Raw genomic sequence first — 14,593 nt, 5'->3', positions numbered from 1 at the left:
GAGAATCTGAACTAAAGCCATATTCTTCAGTCACAGTGAAATAGGCCAATCGGAGAACGCATTTTTGTCGAAAAATTGGAAAAATAATTCAACAGTGTTTTAGTTTTTTTTGCAGGATGTGTTTTATATCTTTGGTTTTTTAGTCCAAAAATGGCGGTAAAAGTTTTTGAGTTTATCATTTTCTAATAAACCTGTTTGTTTTACTCGCTCGAAATTAGATTCAAATAAAAAATTTAAACCATTTTTTTTTCGACACCTGGTCAAACTTTTGAAAATTTCTCAAAGTCGTTCGAATCGCAAATTTCAAGGTTATCCTTTTTCAAGAAAAATAAAAAAATGTATTGTGTTTTGTCGATAATACTTAACAAGTTTTTCACTTGGTTAAAGGTTTCTTGCGTTTCTTTCAACTCTAGAGCTAAACACTGCCTAATTTACTTGCAAATCAGTGACAATTGACAGCCGAAAAAAACTGAAAGATTTCAAAGCATATAAAAGTGAGAAAAAAAAACAAGCTGAAACATGTCAAAACTGATGTAAAAATTTTTAAGATTTCAAAAACGCTTAAAATTCGGAACCGACGAATCAAGGAGTAAGATCTCCCTTCTTTTTATTTAGACAGCTTAATTGAGCAGCAGACGACAATTGTTTAAACAAGAAGAAGAAAAAGAGTGACGTTTACTTCTATCGTTTTCAAACAATCGAATCATTTCCATAAAAAACAAGAATAGCCTGTGGCTTTGCATGTATCACCGGCTTTCCAGACCATGTTCTGGAAAAAAAACAAGTTTTTCAGAATAGCGTAATTTTTCTAAAAATAGTGTATTTGTTTTTCTGCGTGGTGTGATGAAAATATCTCAGGTGAATCTGAAATAAAGCCATATTCGGCAGTCACAGTGAAATAGGTAGGCTAATCGGAGAACGGTTTTTGTCGAAAAAATACGCGAAAAAATGTCAAAAAATGTTCTAGTTTGATAATAATTTTTGCAGGAATTGTTTTGTATCTTTTATTTTTTAAGTTAAAAAATGGCGGTGAAAGTCTTTTAGCTTATCATTTTCTATTAAACGCGCTTGTTCGCTTTACTTGCTCGAAAGTAGACTAAAAATTTAAAATTCAAACCATTTTTACTCGCAAAATCAGGTACCATGAATCATCGGATTGGTTCGAGTAATATATCATAAATTAGCTATAAAATTTCAAAAATTTAACTTCCAAAACTAATTTTCCCGGAGTCTTTATGAGGCCTTGTTTGCTTTACTAATTCAAAATTAGACTATATTTCAGACCAGGTCTTCTCGACACGAACAAATTTTTAAAAATTGGTTATCGTCGTTCGAATCACAACTGAAAAGTTTCTCCCCATTAATAAGGAATTCACAAGGAATTTTGTTGATAATACTACATAGGTTTTTCACAAGGTACGAAGTTTCATGAACTTTTTAAACTAAGCATTAGAGCTAAACACTGCCTACTTTACTTTCAAATCAGTGTCAATTGACAACCAAAAGAAAACTGAGACTTTCAAGCGTATAAAAATGAGAAACAAAACAAGCTGAAACATGTCAAAAATGATGAAATTATAACCAGATCGCAAAAACGCTTGAACCGCGGAACCGAAAAACAAAGAGGTTAAATCTCCATTCTTTTTAATTTGACAGCATACTCGAGCAGCAGATGACAATTTTTTAAACAGAAGAAGCAATAAAAAAGTGACGCTTACTTCACTTCTTTTCAAACAATCGAAACATTTCCGTATAAACACAAGAATAGCCCGTTGCTGTGCATGAAGCACAGGTTTTAAGACCATAGTCTAAAACAACAAGTTTTTTTCCGAAATAAGGTAATTTTTCTTAAAATTGGTGTTATTTTTCTGCGTGGTGTTATGAAAGGATCTAAGGAGAATCTGAACTAAAGCCATATTCTTCAGTCACAGTGAAATAGGCCAATCGGAGAACGCATTTTTGTCGAAAAATTGGAAAAATAATTCAACAGTGTTTTAGTTTTTTTTGCAGGATGTGTTTTATATCTTTGGTTTTTTAGTCCAAAAATGGCGGTAAAAGTTTTTGAGTTTATCATTTTCTAATAAACCTGTTTGTTTTACTCGCTCGAAATTAGATTCAAATAAAAAATTTAAACCATTTTTTTTTCGACACCTGGTCAAACTTTTGAAAATTTCTCAAAGTCGTTCGAATCGCAAATTTCAAGGTTATCCTTTTTCAAGAAAAATAAAAAAATGTATTGTGTTTTGTCGATAATACTTAACAAGTTTTTCACTTGGTTAAAGGTTTCTTGCGTTTCTTTCAACTCTAGAGCTAAACACTGCCTAATTTACTTGCAAATCAGTGACAATTGACAGCCGAAAAAAACTGAAAGATTTCAAAGCATATAAAAGTGAGAAAAAAAAACAAGCTGAAACATGTCAAAACTGATGTAAAAATTTTTAAGATTTCAAAAACGCTTAAAATTCGGAACCGACGAATCAAGGAGTAAGATCTCCCTTCTTTTTATTTAGACAGCTTAATTGAGCAGCAGACGACAATTGTTTAAACAAGAAGAAGAAAAAGAGTGACGTTTACTTCTATCGTTTTCAAACAATCGAATCATTTCCATAAAAAACAAGAATAGCCTGTGGCTTTGCATGTATCACCGGCTTTCCAGACCATGTTCTGGAAAAAAACAAGTTTTTCAGAATAGCGTAATTTTTCTAAAAATAGTGTATTTGTTTTTCTGCGTGGTGTGATGAAAATATCTCAGGTGAATCTGAAATAAAGCCATATTCGGCAGTCACAGTGAAATAGGTAGGCTAATCGGAGAACGGTTTTTGTCGAAAAAATACGCGAAAAAATGTCAAAAAATGTTCTAGTTTGATAATAATTTTTGCAGGAATTGTTTTGTATCTTTTATTTTTTAAGTTAAAAAATGGCGGTGAAAGTCTTTTAGCTTATCATTTTCTATTAAACGCGCTTGTTCGCTTTACTTGCTCGAAAGTAGACTAAAAATTTAAAATTCAAACCATTTTTACTGGAAACTGGGTCAAACTTTAAAAAATTTGTTAAGGTCGTTTGAATCGCAAATGAAAAAAAAAGTTCTAAGTTCTCCCATTTTTCAAGGAATTCAAAAAGTGAATTGTCTTTCGACAATAAGACTTTACAGGTTTTTCACAATGTAAAAATTTCTGGAATTTTTTTTAAACACTAGACCTAAGAAGTGCCTAATTTACATTTAAATCAGTGACAATTGACAGCCGAAAGAAAACTAGACTTCAAAGCGTATAAAATTCAGAATTTAAACAGAAGCTGAAAATTGTCAAAAATGATGAAAAGTTTTTTAAGATCTCAAAAACGCTCAAACCATGGAACCGAAAAACCAAGGGGTTAGATCTCCCTTTTTTATTTAGGCAGCATAATCGAGCAGCAGACGAAAATGGTTCAAACAGAAGAAGCAATAAAAAATGAAATTTACTTCACTTCAATCAATCAAATCATTTCCGTATAAAAACAAGAATAGCCGTTGCCGTGTATGAAGCACAGGTTGTTCCGACCGTTTTCCGAGCTTTTTTTTCAAAATAGTGTAATTTCTCGTAAAAAAAAGTGAAATAGACCAATCGGAGAACGCTTTTTTGTCGAAAAATTGGAAAAAATATTCAACAGTTTTTTAGTTTTTTGCAGGATGTGTTTTATATCTTTAGTTATTTAGTCCAAAAATGGCGGTAAAAGTTTTTAAGTTTATCATTTTCTAATAAACCTGTTTGTTTTACTCGGACGAAATTAGATTAAAATCCAAAATCTAAACCATTTTTACTCGACACCTGGTCAAATTTTTGAAAGTTTCTTAAAGTCGTTCGAATCGCAAATTTCAAGGGCATCCCCTTTTCAAGAAAAATTGAAAAATGTATTCTGTTTTGTCGATAATACTTAACAAGTTTTTCACTTGGTGCAAGGTTGCTTGAGTTTCTTTCAACTCTAGAGCTATTCACTGCCTAATTTACTTGCAAATCAGTGACAATTGACAACCGAAAAAAACTGAAAGATTTCAAAGCATATAAAAGTGAGAAAACAAACAAGCTGAAACATGTCAAAACTGATGAAAAAATTTTTAAGATTTCAAAAACGCTTAAAATTCGGAACCGACGAATCAAGGAGTAAGATCTCCCTTCTTTTTATTTAGACAGCTTAATTGAGCAGCAGACGACAATTGTTTAAACAAGAAGAAGAAAAAGAGTGACGTTTACTTCTATCGTTTTCAAACAATCGAATCATTTCCATAAAAAAAAACAAGAATAGCCTGTTGCTTTGCATGTAGCACCGGCTTTCCAGACCATGTTCTGGAAAAAAAGCAAGTTTTTCAGAATAGCGTAATTTTTCTAAAAATAGTGTATTTGTTTTTCTGCGTGGTGTGATGAAAATATCTCAGGTGAATCTGAAATAAAGCCATATTCGGCAGTCACAGTGAAATAGGTAGGCTAATTGGAGAACGGTTTTTGTCGAAAAAATACCCGAAAAAATGTCAAAAAATGTTCTAGTTTGATAATAATTTTTGCAGGAATTGTTTTGTATCTTTTATTTTTTAAGTTAAAAAATGGCGGTGAAAGTCTTTTAGCTTTTCATTTTCTATTAAACGCGCTTGTTCGCTTTACTTGCTCGAAAGTAGACTAAAAATTTAAAATTCATACCATTTTTACTGGAAACCGGGTCAAACTTTTAAAAATTTGTTAAGGTCGTTTGAATCGCAAATGAAAAAAACAGTTCTAAGTTCTCCCATTTTTCAAGGAATTCAAAAAGTGAATTGTCTTTCGACAATAAGACTTTACAGGTTTTTCACAATGTAAAAATTTCTGGAATTTTTTTTAAACACTAGACCTAAGAAGTGCCTAATTTACTTTTAAATCAGTGACAATTGACAGCCGAAAGAAAACTAGACATCAAAGCGTATAAAATTCAGAATTTAAACAGAAGCTGAAAATTGTCAAAAATGATGAAAAGTTTTTTAAGATCTCAAAAACGCTCAAACCATGGAACCGAAAAACCAAGGGGTTAGATCTCCCTTTTTTTTTAGGCAGCATAATCGAGCAGCAGACGAAAATTGTTCAAACAGAAGAAGCAATAAAAAATGAAATTTACTTCACTTCAATCAATCAAATCATTTCCGTATAAAAACAAGAATAGCCGTTGCCGTGTATGAAGCACAGGTTGTTCCGACCGTTTTCCGAGCTTTTTTTTTCAAAATAGTGTAATTTCTCGTAAAAAAAAGTGAAATAGACCAATCGGAGAACGCTTTTGCTTTTTTGTCGAAAAATTGGAAAAAATATTCAACAGTTTTTTAGTTTTTTGTAGGATGTGTTTTATATCTTTGGTTATTTAGTCCAAAAATGGCGGTAAAAGTTTTTAAGTTTAACATTTTCTAATAAACCTGTTTGTTTTACTCGGACGAAATTAGATTAGAATCAAAAATCTAAACCATTTTTACTCGACACCTGGTCAAATTTTTGAAAGTTTCTTAAAGTCGTTCGAATCGCAACTTTCAAGGTTATCCCCTTTTCAAGAAAAATTGAAAAATGTATTCTGTTTTGTCGATAATACTTAACAAGTTTTTCACTTGGTGCAAGGTTGCTTGAGTTTCTTTCAACTCTAGAGCTAATCATTGCCTAATTTACTTACAAATCAGTGACAATTGACAACCGAAAAAACCTGAAAGATTTCAAAGCATATAAAAGTGAGAAAACAAACAAGCTGAAACATGTCAAAACTGATGAAAAATTTTTTAGGTCTCAAAAACGCTTAAAATTTGGAACCGACGAATCAAGGAGTTAGATCTCCCTTCTTTTTATTTAGACAGCTTAATCGAGCAGCAGACGACAATTGTTTAAACAAGAAGAAGAAAAAGAGTAGCGTTTACTTCTATCGTTTTCAAACAACCGAATCATTTCCACATAAAAACAAGAATAGCCTGTTGCTTTGCATGTATCTACGGCTTTCCAGACCATGTTCTGGAAAAAAAGCAAGTTTTTCAGAAAAGCGTAATTTTTCTAAAAATAGTGTAGTTGTTTTTCTGCGTGGTGTGATGAAAAGATCTAAGGAGAATCTGAACTAAAGCCATATTCGTCAGTCACAGTGAAATAGGCCAATCGGAGAACGCTTTTTTTGTCGAAAAATTGGAAAAAAAAATTCAACAGTTTTTTTTAGTTTTTTTGCAGGATGTGTTTTATATCTTTGGTTTTTTAGTCCAAGAAGGGCGGTAAAAGTTTTTAAGTTTATCATTTTCTAATAAACCTGTTTGTTTTACTCGCTCGAATTTAGATTTAAATCAAAAGTCTAAACCATTTTTACTCGACACCTGGTCAAACTTTTGAAAATTTCTTAAAGTCGTTCGAATCGCAAATTTCAAGGTTATCCCCTTTTCAAGAAAAATTAAAAAATGTCTTCTGTTTTGTCGATAATACTTAACAAGTTTTTCACTTGGTGCAAGGTTTCTTGAGTTTCTTTCAACTCTAGAGCTAAACACTGCCTAATTTACTTGCAAATCAGTGACAATTGACAACCAAAAAAAACTGAAAGACTTCAAAGCATATAAAAGTGAGAAAACAAACAAGCTGAAACATGTCAAAACTGATGAAAAACTTTTTAAGATCTCAAAAACGCTTAAAATTCGGAACCGACGAATCAAGGAGTTAGATCTCCCTTCCTTTTATTTAGACAGCTTAATCGAGCAGCAGACGACAATTGTTTAAACAAGAAGAAGAAAAAGAGTGACGTTTACTTCTATTGTTTTCAAACAATCGAATCATTTCCATATAAAAACAAGAATAGCCTGTTGTTTGCATGTATCACCGGCTTTCCAGACCATGTTCTGGAAAAAAAGCAAGTTTTCAGAATAGCGTAATTTTTCTAAAAATAGTGTAGTTGTTTTTCTGCGTGGTGTGTTGAAAGGATCTAAGGAGAATCTGAACTAAAGCCATATTTGTCAGTCACAGTGAAATAGGCCAATCGGAGAACAATTTTTATTCGAAAAATTATAAGAAAGATATTTTTCTAAAAACTAGTGTTGTTAATTTTCTGCGTGGTGTTATGAAAAGATCTAAGGAGAATCTGAACTAAAGCCAACTTCTTCAGTCACAGTGAAATAGGCCAATCGGAGAACGCTTTTTATTCGAAAAGTTCTTAGAAAGATATTCACAAAAGTTTTTGTTTTTTAAAAATTTTTTGCAGGAATTGTTTTAAATCTTTGAAATTTTTAGTTCAAAATGGCTGTAAAAGTCTTTTAGCTAATCATTTTCTATTAAACCCGCTTGTTTGCTTTACTTGCTCGAATATAGACTAAAAATGTAAAATTCAAACCATTTTTACTGGAAACGGGGTCAAACTTTTAAATTTTGTGAAAGTCGTTTGAGTCGCAAATGGAAAAGGTTCTAAGTCCTCACCATTTTCAAGGAATTCAAAAAGTGTATTATGTTTCGACTATAAAACTTTACGAGTTTTTCACTGTGCACAAAATTTCTGGATTTTTTTTTTAAACGCTAGAGCTAAACACTGCCTAGATTATTTTCAAATCAGTGACAATTGTCAACCGAAAGAAAAGTGAAAGACTTGAAAGCGTATAAAATTGAAAAACAAAACAAAAGCTGAAATGTCAATTTTGATGAAATTTTTTTTATGATCTCAAAAACGCTTGAATCTCGAAAACGAAAAACCAAGAGGTTAGATCTCCCTCTTTTTTTCACAGCATAATCGAGCAGAAGACGACAGTTGTTTAAACAGAAAAAGCGATAAAAAATGACGTTTATTTCACTTCTTTTCAAAATATCGAATACTTTCCGTATGAAAACGAGAATAGCCCTTTGCTGTGCATGACGCACAGGTTGATCAGACCATATTCTGAAAAAAAAACAAATTTCCCAAAATAGTGTATTTTTTTTAAAAAAAAATAGTGTAGTTGTTTTTCTGCGTGGTGTGATGAAAGGATCTGAGCAGAACTTGAAATAAAGCCATATTCGACAGTCATAGTGAAATTTTTCTGCGTGGTGTGACAAAAAGATCCAAGGAGAATTTGAAATAAAACCATATTCGACAGTCACCGTGACATAGGCTAATCGGAGAACGGTTTTTGTCGAAAAAATACTAGAAAAAAATTCAAAAAATTTTTCCAATTTTTTTTGATTCTGCAGGAATTGTTTTATATCTTTTAGTTTTTTAGTCCAAAAAAGCGGTAAAAGTTATCTAGCTTATCATTTTCTAATAAACATGCTTGTTTGCTTTACTCGCTCGAAAAAAGACTAAAAATATAAAATTCAAACCATTTTACTCGACACCGGTTCAAACATTTGAAAATTTGTTAATATCGTTTGAATCGAAAAAGAAACGGTTCTCTTCATTTTCAAGGAATTCAAAAAATGTTTTGTGTTTCGTCGATATTAGCTTACAAGTTTTCCACAATGTGCAATTTTTTTTTGAATTTCTTTAACACGAGCTAAACACTGCAATTTTACTTTCAAATCAGTGACAATTGACAACCGAAAGAAAACTGAAAGACTTGAAAGCGTATAAGATTAAAAACAAAACAAAAGCTGAAACATCAAAAATGATGAAAAACTTCTTAAGATCTCAAAATGCTTCAATCTTGCAACCGAAAAACCAAGGGTTAGATCTTCTTCTTTTTTAGACATCCTAATCGAGCAGAAGACGACAATTGTTTAAACCGAAGCAATAAAAAGAGTAATATTTTTTTCTTTTAAATAAAGTAAATTTTTGTAAAAAAATAGTGTAGTTGTTTCTCTGCGTGGTGTGATGAAATTATCTCTGGTGAATCTGAAATAAAACCATATTCGGCAGTCACAGGGAAATAGGTAGGCTAATCGGAGAACGGTTTTTGTCGAAAAAATACGCGAAAAAATTTCAAAAAATGTTCTAGTTTGATAATAATTTTTGCAGGAATTGTTTTGTATCTTTTATTTTTTTAGTTCAAAAATGGCGGTGAAAGTCTTTTAGCTTATTTTTTCTCTTAAATCCGCTTGTTCGCTTTACTTGTTCGAAAGTAGACTAAAAATTTGAAACTCAAACCATTTTTATTGGAAACCGGGTCAAACTTTTAAACATTTGTTAAGGTTGTTTGAATCGCAAATGAAAAAAATTCTAAGCTCTCCCCATTTTCAAAAAATTCAAAAAGTGAATTGTCTTTCGACGATAATACTTTACAGGTTTTTCACAATGTAAAAATTTCTGGAATTTTTTTTAAACACTAGACCTAAGAAGTGCCTAATTTACTTTCAAATCAGTGACAATTGACAGCCGAAAGAAAACTAGACTTCAAAGCGTATAAAATTCAGAGTTTAAACAGAAGCTGAAATTTGTCAAAAATGATGAAAAGTTCAAAAAGCGTTTTTGAGATCAAAAAGTTCAAGATCTCAAAAACGCTCAAACCATTGAACCGAAAAATCAAGGGGTTAGATCTCCCTTTTTTATTTAGGTAGCATAATCGAGCAGCAGACGAAAATTGTTCAAACAGAAGAAGCAATAAAAAATGAAATTTACTTCACTTAAATCAATCAAATCAGTTCCGTATAAAAACAAGAATAGCCGTTGCCGTGTATGAAGCACAGGCTGTTCCGACCGTTTTCCGAGCTTTTTTTTGAAAATAGCGTAATTTCTCGTGAAAAAAAATTGTAGTTGTTTTTCTGCGTGGTGTGATGAAAGGATCTAAGGAGAATTTAAAATAAAGCCATATTCGATGGTCACAACGAAATAGGCTAATCGGACAACGGTTTTTGTCAAAAAAACACAAGAAAAAATTCACAAATGTTTTCTAGTTTTTTTTATTTTTTGCAGGAATTGTCTTTGATTTTTTCAGTCCAAAAATGGAGGTAAAAGTTTTCTAGCTTACCATTTTCTAATGAACCTGCTTGTTTGCTTTACTTTCTCAAAATTAGACTAAAATCAAGAATTTAAACGATTTTTACTCGACACCGGGTCAAAATTTTGAAAATTTTTAAAAATCGTTCAAATCACAAGTTTCAAGGTTATCCCCTTTTGAAGAAAAATGAATAATGTGTTGTGTTTTGTCGATAATAATTCACAAGTTTTTCAATAATCGCAAGGTTTCTTGAGTTCTTTTCAACACTAGAAGTAAAACACTGCCTAATTTACTTGCGAATCAGTGATAATTGACAACCGAAAAAAACTGAAAGACTTCAAAGCATATAAAAGTGAGAAAACAAACAAGCTGAAACATGTCAAAACTGATGAAAAACCTTTTAAGATCTCAAAAACGCTTAAAATTCGGAACCGACGAATCAAGGAGTTAGATCTCCCTTCTTTTTATTTAGACAGCTTAATCGAGCAGCAGACGACAATTGTTTAAACAAGAAGAAGAAAAAGAGTAGCGTTTACTTCTATCGTTTTCAAACAACCGAATCATTTCCATATAAAAACAAGAATAGCCTGTTGCTTTGCATGTATCTACGGCTTTCCAGACCATGTTCTGGAAAAAAAGCAAGTTTTTCAGAAAAGCGTAATTTTTCTAAAAATAGTGTAGTTGTTTTTCTGCGTGGTGTGATGAAAAGATCTAAGGAGAATCTGAACTAAAGCCATATTCGTCAGTCACAGTGAAATAGGCCAATCGGAGAACGCTTTTTTTGTCGAAAAATTGGAAAAAAAAATTCAACAGTTTTTTTTAGTTTTTTTGCAGGATGTGTTTTATATCTTTGGTTTTTTAGTCCAAGAAGGGCGGTAAAAGTTTTTAAGTTTATCATTTTCTAATAAACGTGTTTGTTTTACTCGCTCGAATTTAGATTTAAATCAAAAGTCTAAACCATTTTTACTCGACACCTGGTCAAACTTTTGAAAATTTCTTAAAGTCGTTCGAATCGCAAATTTCAAGGTTATCCCCTTTTCAAGAAAAATTAAAAAATGTCTTCTGTTTTGTCGATAATACTTAACAAGTTTTTCACTTGGTGCAAGGTTTCTTGAGTTTCTTTCAACTCTAGAGCTAAACACTGCCTAATTTACTTGCAAATCAGTGACAATTGACAACCAAAAAAAACTGAAAGACTTCAAAGCATATAAAAGTGAGAAAACAAACAAGCTGAAACATGTCAAAACTGATGAAAAACTTTTTAAGATCTCAAAAACGCTTAAAATTCGGAACCGACGAATCAAGGAGTTAGATCTCCCTTCTTTTTATTTAGACAGCTTAATCGAGCAGCAGACGACAATTGTTTAAACAAGAAGAAGAAAAAGAGTGACGTTTACTTCTATTGTTTTCAAACAATCGAATCATTTCCATATAAAAACAAGAATAGCCTGTTGCTTTGCATGTATCACCGGCTTTCCAGACCATGTTCTGGAAAAAAAGGCAAGTTTTCAGAATAGCGTAATTTTTCTAAAAATAGTGTAGTTGTTTTTCTGCGTGGTGTGATGAAAGGATCTAAGGAGAATCTGAACTAAAGCCATATTTGTCAGTCACAGTGAAATAGGCCAATCGGAGAACAATTTTTATTCGAAAAATTATAAGAAAGATATTTTTCTAAAAACTAGTGTTGTTAATTTTCTGCGTGGTGTTATGAAAAGATCTAAGGAGAATCTGAACTAAAGCCAACTTCTTCAGTCACAGTGAAATAGGCCAATCGGAGAACGCTTTTTATTCGAAAAGTTCTTAGAAAGATATTCACAAAAGTTTTTGTTTTTTAAAAATTTTTTGCAGGAATTGTTTTAAATCTTTGAAATTTTTAGTTCAAAATGGCTGTAAAAGTCTTTTAGCTAATCATTTTCTATTAAACCCGCTTGTTTGCTTTACTTGCTCGAATATAGACTAAAAATTAAAATTCAAACCACGCACAGGTTGATCAGACCATATTCTGAAAAAAAAAACAAATTTCCCAAAATAGTGTATTTTTTTTTAAAAAAAATAGTGTAGTTGTTTTTCTGCGTGGTGTGATGAAAGGATCTGAGCAGAACTTGAAATAAAGCCATATTCGACAGTCATAGTGAAATTTTTCTGCGTGGTGTGACAAAAAGATCCAAGGAGAATTTGAAATAAAACCATATTCGACAGTCACCGTGACATAGGCTAATCGGAGAACGGTTTTTGTCGAAAAAATACTAGAAAAAAATTCAAAAAATTTTTCCAATTTTTTTTGATTCTGCAGGAATTGTTTTATATCTTTTAGTTTTTTAGTCCAAAAAAGCGGTAAAAGTTATCTAGCTTATCATTTTCTAATAAACATGCTTGTTTGCTTTACTCGCTCGAAAAAAGACTAAAAATATAAAATTCAAACCATTTTACTCGACACCGGTTCAAACATTTGAAAATTTGTTAATATCGTTTGAATCGAAAAAGAAACGGTTCTCTTCATTTTCAAGGAATTCAAAAAATGTTTTGTGTTTCGTCGATATTAGCTTACAAGTTTTCCACAATGTGCAATTTTTTTTTGAATTTCTTTAACACGAGCTAAACACTGCAATTTTACTTTCAAATCAGTGACAATTGACAACCGAAAGAAAACTGAAAGACTTGAAAGCGTATAAGATTAAAAACAAAACAAAAGCTGAAACATCAAAAATGATGAAAAACTTCTTAAGATCTCAAAATGCTTGAATCTTGCAACCGAAAAACCAAGGGTTAGATCTTCTTCTTTTTTAGACATCCTAATCGAGCAGAAGACGACAATTGTTTAAACCGAAGCAATAAAAAGAGTAATATTTTTTTCTTTTAAATAAAGTAAATTTTTGTAAAAAAATAGTGTAGTTGTTTCTCTGCGTGGTGTGATGAAATTATCTCTGGTGAATCTGAAATAAAACCATATTCGGCAGTCACAGGGAAATAGGTAGGCTAATCGGAGAACGGTTTTTGTCGAAAAAATACGCGAAAAAATTTCAAAAAATGTTCTAGTTTGATAATAATTTTTGCAGGAATTGTTTTGTATCTTTTATTTTTTTAGTTCAAAAATGGCGGTAAAAGTCTTTTAGCTTATTTTTTCTCTTAAATCCGCTTGTTCGCTTTACTTGTTCGAAAGTAGACTAAAAATTTGAAACTCAAACCATTTTTATTGGAAACCGGGTCAAACTTTTAAACATTTGTTAAGGTTGTTTGAATCGCAAATGAAAAAAATTCTAAGCTCTCCCCATTTTCAAAAAATTCAAAAAGTGAATTGTCTTTCGACGATAATACTTTACAGGTTTTTCACAATGTAAAAATTTCTGGAATTTTTTTTAAACACTAGACCTAAGAAGTGCCTAATTTACTTTCAAATCAGTGACAATTGACAGCCGAAAGAAAACTAGACTTCAAAGCGTATAAAATTCAGAGTTTAAACAGAAGCTGAAATTTGTCAAAAATGATGAAAAGTTTTTAGAGATCTCAAAAACGCTCAAACCATTGAACCGAAAAATCAAGGGGTTAGATCTCCCTTTTTTATTTCGGTAGCATAATCGAGCAGCAGACGAAAATTGTTCAAACAGAAGAAGCAATAAAAAATGAAATTTACTTCACTTAAATCAATCAAATCAGTTCCGTATAAAAACAAGAATAGCCGTTGCCGTGTATGAAGCACAGGCTGTTCCGACCGTTTTCCGAGCTTTTTTTTTGAAAATAGCGTAATTTCTCGTGAAAAAAAATTGTAGTTGTTTTTCTGCGTGGTGTGATGAAAGGATCTAAGGAGAATTTAAAATAAAGCCATATTCGATGGTCACAACGAAATAGGCTAATCGGACAACGGTTTTTGTCAAAAAAACACAAGAAAAAAATTCACAAATGTTTTCTAGTTTTTTTTATTTTTTGCAGGAATTGTCTTTGATTTTTTCAGTCCAAAAATGGAGGTAAAAGTTTTCTAGCTTACCATTTTCTAATGAACCTGCTTGTTTGCTTTACTTTCTCAAAATTAGACTAAAATCAAAAATTTAAACGATTTTTACTCGACACCGGGTCAAAATTTTGAAAATTTTTAAAAATCGTTCAAATCACAAGTTTCAAGGTTATCCCCTTTTGAAGAAAAATGAATAATGTGTTGTGTTTTGTCGATAATAATTCACAAGTTTTTCAATAATCGCAAGGTTTCTTGAGTTCTTTTCAACACTAGAAGTAAAACACTGCCTAATTTACTTGCGAATCAGTGATAATTGACAACCGAAAAAAACTGAAAGATTTCAAAGCAGATAAAAATGACAAAACAAACAAGCTGAAACATGTCAAAACTGATTAAAAGTTTTTTCAGATCTCGAAAACGCTTTAATTTTGGAACCGACAAATCAATTAGTTAGATCTCCCCTCTTTTTATTTAGACAGCATAATCGAGCAGCAGACGACAATTGTTTAAACAAGAAGAAGCAAAAAAAAGAGTGACGTTTACTTCAATTGTTTTCAAACTATCGAATCATTTCCACGTAAAAACAAGAATAACCTGATGCTTTGCATGTATCACCGGCTTTTCAGTCCTTGTTCTAAAAAAAAAAGCAAGTTTTCAGAATAGCGTAATTTTTCTAAAAATAGTGTAGTTGTTTTTCTGCGTGGTGTGATGAAAGGATCTAAGGAGAATCTGAACTAAAGCCATATTTGTCAGTCACAGTGAAATAGTGAAATAGGCCAATCGGAGAACAATTTTTATTCGAA

This window comes from Symsagittifera roscoffensis, chromosome 3 (genome assembly GCF_963678635.1).
Source record: "Symsagittifera roscoffensis chromosome 3, txSymRosc1.1, whole genome shotgun sequence".
Taxonomy (NCBI): Eukaryota; Metazoa; Xenacoelomorpha; order Acoela; family Convolutidae; genus Symsagittifera; species Symsagittifera roscoffensis.
Note: the sequence above shows the minus strand (reverse complement) of the source record.